At 42.6% G+C, this 15,625-nt stretch overlaps 1 long non-coding RNA gene across 1 annotated transcript in view; it reads right to left on the reverse strand.

Moving 5' to 3' along the window:
• Positions 1–15,625, reverse strand: part of LOC144770617 (uncharacterized) — a 540,190-nt gene that overhangs the window by 453,427 nt on the left and 71,138 nt on the right. The gene's annotated exons all lie outside the window — the stretch shown is intronic.

The following is a 15,625-nucleotide window of genomic DNA, read 5'->3' on the forward strand; positions in this document are numbered from 1 at the left end:
CCCCTCGAGTCTCATGGTCGTCTAACGTTGTTGTTGATGCGGGTTTTAATACAAGGGGTTCGGCTGGCACAGAGGCCATTGGGGCCGACGCTGTGGCGGTACCTTCGTTTGTACCTGGGGGTGGCGCGTGCTGCGCCAAGGGTTGAGAAGGGGCATATGGAGGGGGCATGTAGATGATAGGAGGACCTAACAGCAGGTCCTCATTGGCTTGTCGTTTCGAGGGTAAATCAGGGTAGAGCATGGAGGGGGTTCTAACCGGACACTGGCTTGGCGTTTCCATTTCTAGTTTCTGTTTAGCTTTCTCTCTTTCCTTTATCTCTTTTTTTAGTTTCTGAGCAGCTAGGTGGGCTGCTTTTCGCAGCTCTTTTTCCAACCTACTCTCAGTTTTCTTTTTACGTTGTTCAGTTTCTTTTCGCCACATGCCGAAGCTGTCAAGCATAGTAGGTGTTGTCTTGTTTTTACCCAGGGCAGTTTCTAGCGTTTTTATTTTATCATCATCGAAGGATCCTATCAGGGGCCATTGACTTTCTTGACCCTTTTTTGTATATTTATGCCATAGTTTACTATAGGCTATAGCGGTCAATCCATGCTTCATGAACATGTCCTTATTAGGGGTGCCTTCCAGTGGGGCTGGATGGTCCATCTCTAATAGGCGGTCCGGGCTAAACAGGCTACTAATCAGTGGGGAGAAGACAGACATGACGGCTCGTAACGAGGGACTAAAAAGTCAGCACTGCCTATCTTATCACTAGGTGCAAAGACTGGACAGAATATTTCTATTCTACGTTGTTTGCAGGCAGTGAATACCTCATGGATCAAAATAACAAAAAGACCAATAAATAACAATGGGGAGAATGAGTAGGTCCGCAAAGATCTGCGTTACCTACCCTTTTCACTATCTGCAAAAAGGGTGGTCTCTTCCCTGTTTGCAGACAGGGAATCTCCAGGAAACAATAGTTTTGCGAACAACAGTTCAGTTTCAAGTGATTATTGAGTGGGGGAGAAAAAATAAGCGCGGCTGCTTCCCTACCTATCCTCCACTGCTTGCAAAGAGAGAGCCCGTTGTTTCTCCGTTTGCAGACAGTGAATCTCCAAATAAATAAAAAGAGCAATACTAGTATTTTTTTAAACAAACAAGCAATCAAGCAATTTTTTCGCAACTTGTCGTGCTAACACGACCTTACCCGGACCGCATGGACAGTTTCCTGTCTTCCGAATCCAGCGCCCGATCGTCCTCTCTTCTCCGTTATCCTCGCGGCACTCCTGATGGTTCCCAGTCAGGACCGTAGATCACTCGAGAGAGGTCTGTTCGGAACCAGTGAAGTTCGGATGATCGGCTGTCAGACGAGGGTCTATCGGACAGACGCGTTCCCGATCGTTGCAGTCATTCACTCTGTCGTCGGGACCTCTCCCACTGGATCCACGAGTCGCTGATGGGCCCCACGCTTGGGACGCCAATTGTTGAAACAATAATTGGGGGGCACTACCAACCAGAATATAAGATCCTTAAGTATTGCCCGGCGGTGTCGCCTCTTGAACCCACAAAGAAGTTAAACTATTGAAGAGGCAGGCGCTGGAGTCTGGAAGGCAGGAAACAAGGTTTTTATTCTCTCCGGAGGAGAACACAACGAAACGGACAGAAGGTATCGTTCTGAGGTGCTCTAACTGCATCTCTGAGGCCTGGCCTCTTATACACACGTTTATCTGTTTATTGCATGTAACACATTCTCGTCGATACTTTGATGTACGGAAAGACATCCTCAGAATCCCCCCCTTCCCAGCCCGTTCCCACGCAAGGTTACAGTGGAAGTCCCCGCCCCGTTCACAACAGGTGATGATCATCGCGCAGCTGGGTATTCCGCCGATTCACGGTGTGTGTGGGGTTCGATCGGATCTCGTGGGATGGGGGGGCTTTGATCATCTCGGGGGTCCTTTGAGGAGGGAAGCTTTCTATTGTACGGGGAGGGGCATGGGATTGGTATCGGCAGAGCTGGGTGTCGGCCTGGGAACGGGGAAGACAAACGGGCACACGGGGAAAAGGGGTTTGCATCAAAGGGCCGGGGATCATAAATGGGAAGAAGGGAGGTGTTGCGCTGGGAACAAGACGAGGGCCTGGGGCAGAGCAGCACCGAAGAGGGGTTTTATGATTCGCGGCAGGTGCAGGCAGGGGGGGTTGTCAGCGAAGCTAGGAGGGAGAGAGGCGCGCTGGCTCTCGGCGAGAGCAGGGAAGCCATGGTGCCCAAAATGGCGGCTGTTTTACGCGCACAAAAGGTTTAAGGAGAGCAAGAGGGCGCCGATAATGTTGACGGTTTCAGCCCAACTTTCAACAGATTACGATTGCTCGATCTCCATAAGCGTGCCGGTATATATGAAATTAACTTCTTCCTTAGATAGACCGGGCCAATCCCCTGCCATGCTTTAAACACCGACTTCAGGAGCTTAAACACTGCTCTCTTCCTCATGGGCAACCAATGTAGTTGTTGCAAGAGAGGTCAGGAGGGGGTCCGTACTGGTTTGTTGAGGACCAGTCGTGCCGCTGTATTCTGCACCACCTGTAGTCTAGATACAAGGTCCTCCCTAATTCCTACTAATAATGAGTTCCCATAATCCAGTCTACTCACTAGTACTGCCTGCACTAGGGTCTTTCTGGCCTCCAGAGGGATCCAAGGAAAAATCTTCCTCAGCATTCGCATGATGCCAAAGCAGGTGCCTGATACTGACTTCACGTGTTCCTCCATTCAAAGCTTGTTATCAAACAGGATACCCAAGTTCCGTGCTTGGGTGGTTGGATTGGGTGCCTCCCCCAATTCCTCCGGCCAGCAGTCCAGCAACCATAATTCCGTCACCTTTCCAAACAGAAGGATCTCCATCTTATTGGAATTTAGCTACAGAAAATTCTCCCTCATCCAAAAGGCAATTTTCAGCATGCGGGATTTAAACTTTGCTCTGAATTCCTCTGGGTCCATCTCGATGGGGATTATCACCTGCGTGTCATCCGCATACGAGATTGTCCCAAAACCACAAGTTCTAATAATGGTGGCCAGCAGTGCCACATAGATGTTGAATAATGTGGGGCTTAGGATAGAGCCCTGCGGGACCCCCTTGTCTACTACCGTGGTCTGCGAAACAAATGTGTCTAATTGGACACATTGTGTTCTATTGTTAAGAAAGCTCCGCAGCCATGTCCAGGCCAAGCCTTCAACACCAATCTCCAGCAACCTGTCCAACAGGACACGATGGGAGATGGTGTCAAAGGCCGCCGATAGATCAAGAAGCACCAGCTAGGTGGGTATTCCTCTATCCTGTGACGACATCCTGATGGTATATGTGAAATAACAATCCCAGGCATATATTAAAGCAACAACCAATAGATAGAACAAAACAAACTAGTGCAGTTTCAAAACATGTACATTTTTAATTTGATTAAAAAAGATTAAATATAAAACAGTGCATTGATCAGGATTAATAAAAAGATCTATAATGATACATTTGTATTCATAAGAAATTTTAGTTAAAAAAGGAGATTAGGTGGCATCCGGTCGACGCGTTTCGGCATAAACTATGCCTTCATCGGGACTTAAATCATCCAATTTCTGTAAGAAAGATTATAACAGTAGTTTACTTGTTACATCTTCTATCGTTGAGTGATACAACTGAACTAGTTCTAGTTTGTTATAACATTCTATTGGTATAAGCATTTGCAAGAAATGATATATCGCCTTATATATGAATATTTTCCACCTATGCACATACAGATTTTCATACCCAAGCCTCACTCTGATATGTACAGGCAAACACGAAGGTATAATGCTCAGAGTTAAATTATTTAACAAAATATAAAAGTTTATACACTTTGTCAAAAACATCATTGTATTTCATTCTCTTATTAATCAAAGAAGTCACAGTGATCAGATCTAAAAATTCAATTGGTGATTGTCATCCAATTGACTAGTCCGTTTAAGCATTTCAATGACTTTGTGTTTGCTTAGGATTTTTTCTGAAACATGGTTCCTTATCTTAGGTACGTAAGGAGTTATACAAAGAAGGAATTAGAAGAATAAGATGAGAAAGGTTAGAAATTAGAGAAAGTTCATATTAGTTTTCGGTCAGGATCCCTATTCTCGAAAAAATGGTATCCTAAATATAAAGATTTTATAAGGCAACTTTTTCTACAGTTCTAATACATAAGCATACATTTCTTACCTAAGTTTGTACCGAAGTACAAGGCCAGTGCTGTTCTCTAATTATTTAAACTGCAGGACGGCTGTATATAAACTGTATCCACGGATATAAGGCTGGGTGCTTTATTTAAAATATTCTGAGGGGACCAAAAAGAGAATTTTATGTGGGTAAGGCATGGGTCAAAAAACCTTTTTTTTAAATCACTACCCCAGTTCCCTTATTTAGATCCTGCGTTGTTACACTAAAAGGATTACACATAACTGCTCACCTTTTACTTATATTTAGTCGTCATTCAGGATTTCCTTAGCCTAAGTTTCTTGTTAAAATATGGGCAGGTCACAATATCCTATTCGTCAAAAGAACAATAATAGCTTTAATATACACCCAACGTAATGCTTCTTTACTATGAGACAGAGACATATTATTCGTTTTCTTACCCTCAGAGGATTATTTTATGTCCTTCTACTGGGGTCTTTTTAAGTAATTGTAGGTCAAATGATGAGGCCTCCGGTGCGTAGAAACAGGTCCTAACAATATAACACACCAAACAAAGTCAGCCAGGATTCTATAATGCTAATTTGATAAAAAACTATGCGTGATCACTGTCTAATTACCACTTACCTAAATATTTATAGGTGATGTTATTGCGTGGTGCCAATTCAATCGCGTGAGTTGAGTACGAAACTTATTAGGGGCAAGGTCATCCTGTGTTCTTTTATGTTCTGTTTTTATAAATGATGTAGGCTCCTGGTAAGGGAAAGGGGCGAGCAGCCTGTTAATATACCACTTTAGAACAAAACCCTTTGCCGATTCGCTTTAAAAGCGTTTATCTAATCTTAATTCAGAAACGCTACTTAACGGACTACCGAATATTCAAACAGTTTCAGGTAGCACATGTTTATATATTCTCATTTCGCCGCTTACCTACCGCTTTCTAAAGTGGTATATTAACAGGCTGCTCGCCCCTTTCCCTTACCAGGAGCCTACATCATTTATAAAAACAGAACATAAAAGAACACAGGATGACCTTGCCCCTAATAAGTTTCGTACTCAACTCACGCGATTGAATTGGCACCACGCAATAACATCACCTATAAATATTTAGGTAAGTGGTAATTAGACAGTGATCACGCATAGTTTTTTATCAAATTAGCATTATAGAATCCTGGCTGACTTTGTTTGGTGTGTTATATTGTTAGGACCTGTTTCTACGCACCGGAGGCCTCATCATTTGACCTACAATTACTTAAAAAGACCCCAGTAGAAGGACATAAAATAATCCTCTGAGGGTAAGAAAACGAATAATATGTCTCTGTCTCATAGTAAAGAAGCATTACGTTGGGTGTATATTAAAGCTATTATTGTTCTTTTGACGAATAGGATATTGTGACCTGCCCATATTTTAACAAGAAACTTAGGCTAAGGAAATCCTGAATGACGACTAAATATAAGTAAAAGGTGAGCAGTTATGTGTAATCCTTTTAGTGTAACAACGCAGGATCTAAATAAGGGAACTGGGGTAGTGATTTAAAAAAAAGGTTTTTTGACCCATGCCTTACCCACATAAAATTCTCTTTTTGGTCCCCTCAGAATATTTTAAATAAAGCACCCAGCCTTATATCCGTGGATACAGTTTATATACAGCCGTCCTGCAGTTTAAATAATTAGAGAACAGCACTGGCCTTGTACTTCGGTACAAACTTAGGTAAGAAATGTATGCTTATGTATTAGAACTGTAGAAAAAGTTGCCTTATAAAATCTTTATATTTAGGATACCATTTTTTCGAGAATAGGGATCCTGACCGAAAACTAATATGAACTTTCTCTAATTTCTAACCTTTCTCATCTTATTCTTCTAATTCCTTCTTTGTATAACTCCTTACGTACCTAAGATAAGGAACCATGTTTCAGAAAAAATCCTAAGCAAACACAAAGTCATTGAAATGCTTAAACGGACTAGTCAATTGGATGACAATCACCAATTGAATTTTTAGATCTGATCACTGTGACTTCTTTGATTAATAAGAGAATGAAATACAATGATGTTTTTGACAAAGTGTATAAACTTTTATATTTTGTTAAATAATTTAACTCTGAGCATTATACCTTCGTGTTTGCCTGTACATATCAGAGTGAGGCTTGGGTATGAAAATCTGTATGTGCATAGGTGGAAAATATTCATATATAAGGCGATATATCATTTCTTGCAAATGCTTATACCAATAGAATGTTATAACAAACTAGAACTAGTTCAGTTGTATCACTCAACGATAGAAGATGTAACAAGTAAACTACTGTTATAATCTTTCTTACAGAAATTGGATGATTTAAGTCCCGATGAAGGCATAGTTTATGCCGAAACGCGTCGACCGGATGCCACCTAATCTCCTTTTTTAACTAAAATTTCTTATGAATACAAATGTATCATTATAGATCTTTTTATTAATCCTGATCAATGCACTGTTTTATATTTAATCTTTTTTAATCAAATTAAAAATGTACATGTTTTGAAACTGCACTAGTTTGTTTTGTTCTATCTATTGGTTGTTGCTTTAATATATGCCTGGGATTGTTATTTCACATATATTGCTTACCCTGTCCCAGGATAACTATCCGTATCAGGGGGTCCTTGTTTGTTAACATAGACATCCTGATGGTATCCATGACCTCCCTGTCAATGCGCATGCGCTGGTGATCCCTGTTTTCTGGCGCATGCGCGCTACACTGGATTTTGTGAGGACAACCCGGAAAGGACCACCGGCCACACCTGACCACGCTCTTTAATTTGACTCGCGTCTTGCCACTAGTGTTCCAACAACCGGCAGACGCATTGAGGGGGTAGGTGCATAGGAGTCAGTACCCGGATGAAATTGTAAGTAGATCTTTATGGCATGGATTATGGACGTGGTGAGCATATTGCCCATCATAGCTTGTGCCGCTTTCCTGTTCCTGCACGTTTCTGTTTACACTATTTTCCTTCTTTCAACAGCCCGGTAATGTACGGGCGTCCCTTGCTCTCGCCGGTGGAAGTGTTTTAGTAACATGGCGAGGTAAGCACCTTTTTTGAGCTAACCACCTTATGGCACTGGTATAGGGTGGTGTAAGATTCACATTTAATTACCAGTTGTTGAATCCTTATAGGTATTTGCCGTATTTGAGACGAAGGGAGGTCACGGGTGATACGATTATTACAATGAGCAATTGACTTGGCGTGCTTGGAGCATTGCACTGAGTCAGGCCCCCTTGTTTTGATAATGTTGATGTGTCTCCTGTGCCTGTTTCTTTAAATAATTGTTTGATATAACTGATGTGCACACATATGTGGCACATTATGAGGCATCAAGTTGTTACTGATGCGCTTATCTGTTGTTTACTTTGTTTCTGTGTCCTAGGACTCCATCAGGAGCGGTTTGTCATCATGCAGCTGTAGCCTTATAACAGGTATACAGGGTGCTGCTTCGCCCTGTATGTTTTTAGAGGGTTTAATAACTTTTTATCACGTGCACTTCATACATTATTATCCTGGTCCTGAAGAAGCGCCAACGACCCTTATGGCGACGCAGGCGCGAAACATGTTGACCTATGATCCCATGACACCCGGGCATAGTGTGCCTCTGGGACAAGATTTTATCTAGCAGTTTATCGGCCAAGGGTTTACAATTCATACATTCGCTGCATGTTTACCCTTTATTAAACATTAATTTTCTCACCACTTTGCACGCACCCCTCTTTTTTAACCCTCATTAGACCTATACCCCACATACCCACATGCACCGTCCGGCAGTTCTTAAATGATCTCCGATAAAGAGACCCTTCGGGGGACCCGTAGGGGATTGCAGCGCCAGCCCTACGAGGAGCAACCACCTGATGATGTAGCATGACACTCCTCGGTGTTTGAGGGCAACAGAGGACTACAAGTGGTTGTTCCACTTCATTAATGGGTCATATCTACCTAGGATGTCTTTTCTTCCTTTTCCTTTTTTCACTTTTTTATCTTTTGTGCACGGGTGACTATTTGCACCCCTATGCGAGGGTGACTTTTTGTACCCCGCTATAGGAACAGTGTCCTCTTTTTGATAACGAATGTAGAAATGAGGAGCATGGACACTGGACCTTTAATCGCACCTTGGACCCCCCTCTCTTTTTTGTGAAAAATCCATGACCTCCACCAATGCCGCCTCCATGCTATGGGCTGCACGGGAACCTGATTGCGAAGGGTCCAGTAAACTATACTGCTCCAGGTATCCTGTAAGTGGTTTGTTTACCAGTGTCTCCATGACCTTTGAACTGCAAGGGAGGAGGGAGATAGGTCTATAGTTTTGCAGATCCACCGGGTCTGCCAGTGCCTTCTTCAGCAGAAGTTTTATATGCGCTTTTTGCCAATTTCCTCAGAAACACAGCCGTAGACAGGGAAATGTTGCAAACCTCAGCTAGCGAGGGAGCTAAAATTGGGACAAGTTTAGCCATTATGAAAGGCATTGCCGGATCTAAGGGGGCACCTGATTTCGCCCGTGCCAACACAGCTTCCACTTGCTCTGTGGTGATAGCAGTGAAAGCATTGAGTCTAGGTAGTATGGGATCTCTCCCCGGTGGGCCAACCCCATCAGTGCTGCTCCTGCCGCCAAAGAGCTGTAGATCTTGTCTACCTTGTCCCTAAAATGATCTGCTATGTCATCACATAGCGTTTGTGTCGGGGGAATAGAGGGACTGTTGGCTTTAGGTTCAGTAAACTCTTTGAGTATTTTGAAGAGCTCCTTCGAAGAGTTCTTTGCCTCCCGAATCCACGTGCCTTCATGGGCTCTTCTTGCTAGGTTACAGTTTGTTAGATAGGCCTTGTGAGCTACTGAAAAGGCAAGTTTGTCCTCTGGCCGCTTGGTTTTCCTCCATTTTCTTTCTCTACCTCGACACCAGGCCTTTTCCTTCTTAAGACTTTCTGAATACCAAGGGGCTGAAGCCGCCCTTTCCTGCGTTCGTACTACCCTGAGTGGCGCGAAGATATTTAGTGTGTCTCCAATAGAGGCCTCCAATTTTCCTAAGGCATTATTCCACAAATACTAAATCCTGAGATTATTACACCTACCACAGAGCAACATAAACTACTCAAATGCAGCTGCCCTTTGAGAGAGAGTAAACATTTCCCATAGATTTAAGCATTACTAATGACAAAGCTGCCTTGGGCTTCAGACATAAAACTGCATTTTAAAAAAATGGCACTAGACATTTGGTGCTGGAAAATGAAAACATGAGGCCTTTGGTGCTTGAAAATGAAAACATGAGGCCTTAGTCAGAGCTGTCTACTTAACATGATATCTGACTAATAAATGGAGAGTCAGAGTATCTTAACCTTTGATTGGAAAATAAATCCCTTTAAAAACTACTCACAACTCTTATTATTGATTAAAATATGTATTTGCATTTAATTATTTGCCTATGTTTATGAATGAGCTTTTCTGGCAAAAAACGGTGGTAAAGATTGAAAATAGATAGAAGCAGAAACAAGGGTAATGGTGATTAAAGGTAATGATGCCACATTTACTAAATTTTTCAAAGAGAGATTACCATGAGATTTCCGCGCTAACAACGCCATAAACAATCATTACACAATTTGCACAAGTGTTGGCATCTTGAGATTTTAGTAGTTAAACCGTTCCCACTGTGTTGCAAAATACAAAATAGGGAAGGAGGAACGAGGGAGCAAGTGGTTCATGTATTCACTAATAATCATTAACACGGATAGGTAACTGTCTGATATGAGCAATTTGCATTGTGAACACTTGCAAAGCAAACCTAAGAATAGTGTTCCTGACACCAGTCTACAATGCATCATTCTTCGAGTGCGTTCATGACCTAACACTGAATTTTAAAATTGTAGAACACAAGATCCTAGTGCTTGGGGACTTCAACCTGGCAAGCTCCTGAAAAGCCCCTGGCACGTGACTCTTTAAGTGCTAAAATGTATTCAGACACAAAAATTAAATATTCAGTATTTCTGCACAGCCACAGCTATGGCTAATCCTGTTTCACCAGGCTCCAGCACTTGAAAACGCCATGTAGCTCTCTGGATCAGACCATCCTGAAAATACTGAACTGTCATCTGGAATATCCATGGCATAGATGCATCCTGGAGTGTGACAAGACCACACATATAACCCACATATAAGGATATCGCTGAACCATCTGAAGAACATAGCAACAATGCGACACTAATTGCATCAACTAGGCAAATACCTTTTTCCAAGAAATATCAAATGCTGAAGCCTGAGGAATGCCCTAGGCACACCCAATAACTTTGCGAGGACCTTCTTACATTTACAAATTTGAAAATTGTAAAAATATGTGAGGAAATCACAAGTAAGTGCCCTAACAATACCTTTTCTTGGTTTTACATGTTGTAGCTGCATCTATATCTACCTTCGCTACTTAGTGATAGAAATGTAGTTAGCAAAGATTCGAAGTGCAGATTAAACTATGTCCAGAATCACGGATCAAGAGCCTTACCCTCAGGATTGGCCCTAAAGTTAAGAATATTTCCACGGCATCACTCATCCACAAGGTTTGGTACTCTTTACTCTAGTCCATCCCAGACACCACATCCCTTCACCTAGACTGCCTACTTTATTCGAGTAGCCACATTCGGCATTTCCTTCCAATTTCACATCTACTAACCAGACTAGTCCATTCCTTTTAGTCAGTGCTTGAAGCGGAAAAATAGAATAGCATGTACTCTGTACCAGAGTAACTGCTTGTTTCTGAGAAATGTTGGTACTCAAATTAAAAGTATTAAATGTCTCTTGAGAAGTGCCGGTACTCTCCCTCTCAAAATAAAAAAGTGTCCGTGGTCAGTACCGGACAGTACCACCCATTTAAAGCACTGCTTTTAATTCACGTTTGATTATTCCTTTTCCCTCTCACACCTAAATCATCACTGACGGGTGGTTATGTTTATATACTAAGAGTAACTCAGGGATTTTCAACAATAAACGTTGGCCTTATAGAAATGTAATGCAGAAGGAGTTCACAGGCAACAACAGACTCCATGTCATGTAATATGTTGAGCTAGTTGCAAGTGTTTAGTCAACAGGACTTTACCTGATGGAATTGGAAGATGAAGGCTCATGCACATTATAATAGAAAAATACCTAAAGTCTTAACATGCAAATTATTGTTGTCTTAAAAGCTGGGACTGATTGATTTGATTACACATAACCTGCGGAAAATGTAAAGCTATGAGACGTTTCTGAACTTTAGATGAAGATCCCTCTGTGGGAGTGTGTATGTAGATTCGAGAGCGTATTTACATTATATTCTGTATGGTGGTGTATTCTAATACTTAAATCAGTGAAAAGGGTAACTAATAGTTACTGATGCATTGGTTGGGATAGGCTTCACTTGCTAGGAACTACTGTGGCTGCCATTATAAAGGAACACATGTTCAGTCAGCTCGGCCCCTTCTTTTTATGGGCAACTAATTTATTTTTACACGAATACAGTACTATACACATAATTTCCACAAGTACAACTGACCGTAAAGCCTCCACTTGTAACTACTATGTTTTTAAAAACAAAAACAGCTTTTAACTTCGCCACCTGTGCTGTATTACGTATTTACAGACTGGCCCCCGATTGTACAGTTCTCAACGATTCTCCAAGGTCGGCGTGAGGAAGGGATTCAAAGGGAGGGTTGGCGGAGGTCCCTGGAGACGCTAAGGGGCATTAACACTGCCACAGCCACCGTGCGGTGTCAACAAGTAAATCACCACGCGCACTTGATGAGCAGAAAATTGCACCTCCCGCTGTAAAGCTTCGATCAAGGCACGCCTGGCGGTTGCCATAGTAATCATGTGACACGGTGTGATTTATTGTCACATAACAAATTATTGTAAGGGTGCTTAAGATACCTTCGGCACTCCCAGATCCGAGAGAAAACTCTATGATAAATGTCCCCCTATTTGAGAGATATACCCAACCGATTGAAACATCTGCGAACAGCTCTTTAAATGCAAATTCAAAGCGGGTGCCTTCTTTAGAATATGAAAGAGACATACACTGCAGGGTCGTCTCTTGAGGCGACCTCCGACCTCCCGCGCAGCCTGTTTTAAAGGTAGCAGTTTTCTGTGCGACTGCCTACTGAATATTTAAGCAGGAGGAAGGGCGGTATGAGGTAATAAATCCCACGGGAGACTTCCGGAGTGATGCATCGATTCCCGAAAGAAGCTTGCGTGCTGGCAAATTCACAGAAGAGCGCGGCCTGTTCGGCGTATTGCGGATGCGTTCATACACATCCTCTGATTAGAAGGATGGATTGGATCTAATTGCCGACCCTAATCTTTTTACAAGATAACGCAGCAGAAAAAGAATTGCTTTAAAATACCATTTGCTCCAGGGTAATTTATAAATAAAAATTATCTGGGACAGTAGTGCAGCATTGACGTTCATTTGAAAGGCAACTACGTTCCTGCTCATAGAAAGGATACTGTGGAGAAATGAAGTATTACCAGCCTAAGCGCATACAGAAGATCCAGCAATAAAACCCAGGCTGGGCCCCTTCCCTTTGAATATTCCAAGCACCGTGGTTGGCCCACGCAGAGGAAACCATTAAATATGACGAAACACCCAATGCATGCTATAGAGGAAATACAGGAGGACGCTGTTCCGGGCGGTGACTTCTATTTCCTCTCCTGCCTGCATTAGCAGGTCCCACGTGGACCCTTGAGTCATCATTCCGCCATTTAAGAGCTCCCGGGTGAGGCAGCGAGCTTCCAAAGCAGAGCTTTTGGGGGCTGTTGCGCTCACAGCTTTACCACCAAGCCAGATCTGCGACGCTTCTTTAGTGCCACGCGCCGACAAGGCTGAGCAGGCGAAACACATTGAATGAAAAGGGACGGGCTTACACTTCCTCTGTTGTGGTACCAATGATTGCAGTGTCTCAACCCGAATGTGGGATGTTAAGAAAGACAACAAGAGACAGATACCGCTTATCAGGATGTACAAAGGAGACACAACAATGAGCGGATCCGCAAAGCCTCTATCAGCCCGCGCCTGCATAAAATATTCATGCATTAATGAACCGATCTTGGCAGATTTACAACGAAAATATTTCTCGCACAGGTACGTTCAAATGACAAGTCGACTGCTCTGGCTCGGAAAAAAACACGCTCGATTAAAAAAAAAATAGGTATGGCTATGAATTCGCCTCATAGGATCACAGATGTTGCCAGTTTCGATGAGTATTTGCCAAGTAGACTCTTATTAGAGCCCAGAGTCTGCTGCCTTCAGTGCTATTAAATGTGTTCGCGTCTTGTGACTAACAGATTGTACCACACGAGCGAGCGCACCGCCCTGCTTAATTGAATCTGGCCTGGCGTGTTTATGCTGCTGGGAATTCATAATACACGTTAGACCATCCAATGGCAAAATCCTCTTAGCTTTTTAACAACTATTTAGTGATCACATTTATTAAAAAGAAGGAAAAAAAGGAATATTCCGAAATTACCACATCCGTAATGAACTGAAAACCTAACACGTTGCACAAAGCCCAGCAAGGCATCTAATTACAAGTCCATTAACTGAAAAGAGCAAGTCGCGGTTCTGGGCTGGGAGGGATTGCTTTTCAGACCACATAGACGCAATTAATTTTAATAAAACAAGATTTGTTTTGGGCTACGCCAGATTTGCATTCGTAGCCTCTATAGGCAATGCACAGTTTGAGAACAACATTATCAGTGCATTCAAAAAGCAAACATGCAATAAGATAATATTGTTAATTGGAGGCCACATTAAAGTCAGACTGACGTGGAAAATAGTAAGGAAAGGTATTTCAACAATGACAAATATTTAGATGTATTTAACGGAGACTTCAACCTGCTCCTGTAATGTTTGACCAGATAGTTGGAAAGAAACAATTCAAGGGTCATTTTAACTATTCAGTGGGTGGCATAATTCACGTGCGTGGTGCATCAATATGCAGTTTTCTATCACAAAAAGCAGCATGTGGAAATAGGTATACACTCTTCCAATGTGTGCGACTCTATTGGTCCTTCACACACTGAGAAGTGTTTTCTAGGCTAGAGCTGTCAGAGTGTGTTGTGGTTGACCCTTTTGGGCTTTACACAGAGCCAGAATGCATCTGTGACAGGAAAATGATCTGGAAATGCACAGGACTGGGAGAGACTCCCTCCCCATCACCCAGGGTGAGTCGAGTCCCAATGGCAAGCAGAAAGAGCAGCTGCAGTAGAGGTTGTCCCAAGTCTATTCATTGGGGCATGTCCAATCTGTCAAGGATCTGGCTCTATCTTTAGGTTTGAACCTGTTAATAAGGGAATCATATTGAAAGCTCTGATCCTAGTCTTCACGACCTATCATCAAAGGAGCCCTCTCTACTTTAGGAGCCATTTCAAACCTTACACACAAGCGAGACTCTTGAGAGCCAATAATCCCAAACTCCTCCACATCCCTCGTATTTACAGGACCAGAAGAGGAGGCAGTTCCTTTTTAGCAACTAAGGTGTGGAATGCACTTCCTCCTAATTTGAGAAGCGGCCCGTCTAAAGCGGTCTTTAGAAAGTCCTTAAAAATCATCTTTTTGATTCTTGTTAAGTCAGCTGTCAGCCATTTCTCTGCTCTCTTCTTTGGGTGTTCTTTCTGCTAGCGACGAGACTCCTCAGTGAGGTAGCTGTGCGTTTTATAAATGGAATTGATTGAGTGGTGTATAAACATACGTATGCACGGCAATGAGCCCAACCATGTTTGTGTGTGCAACGTACCATTATGCATCTGAACGAGTAGCAGCAGTTGTCTAGTTCAGCTTTAATTAACATAAGTTTGGGATGGTGTCTGCCTCTCACTCTCTTTATATAATAAGCCCTTCAATTTCTTATCTTGTTTTAATTTTAATTAGATTTTCGCAAACACAATTTCCAGGAAAGCCACAAGGTGAAGACTTTGCAGTCAGCTACAGTGAAAATGTTTCTCTAATTATTCAACCCTTTTCATTCATGGTTCCTTTTAATTATCGTCAGTTGGAATTCATTTATGCATATACCAATACATCTCTTTTTTCGGAGTCTGCTCGGTGAGCCCTCAGGTCAAAAAAGGGGGAATGGACCCCAGTCGCGGAGGTTGAAGTCTTTTACCAATGGTGTTTGTGGCCCGTCCGTCTATGGCTCTGAAAACTGACCCAAGTACAACCCTTTCCACAATTAATCATCAGAGTAACAGGGGCGAGGACTCACAGGACTCACAGGCTTCTCACAGAGGTAGCAAACGGAGGGCAGCTCTATAGACAGCAAGCAAGCAACCCACAGACTAAATAACTTTAAGGTTCAGCCCAGTAGTAGTCTTTTAGAAAACTATAAATCTCAAACTAAGTATTACACAGCTCAAACTGGCATACAGCATGATACCCAAGACTATGTTTCTCCTGAGGGCGCCACACTCTATACCTC

The sequence above is a fragment of the Lissotriton helveticus genome, chromosome 1_1 (genome assembly GCF_964261635.1).
Source record: "Lissotriton helveticus chromosome 1_1, aLisHel1.1, whole genome shotgun sequence".
In the NCBI taxonomy this organism is placed as follows: Eukaryota; Metazoa; Chordata; class Amphibia; order Caudata; family Salamandridae; genus Lissotriton; species Lissotriton helveticus.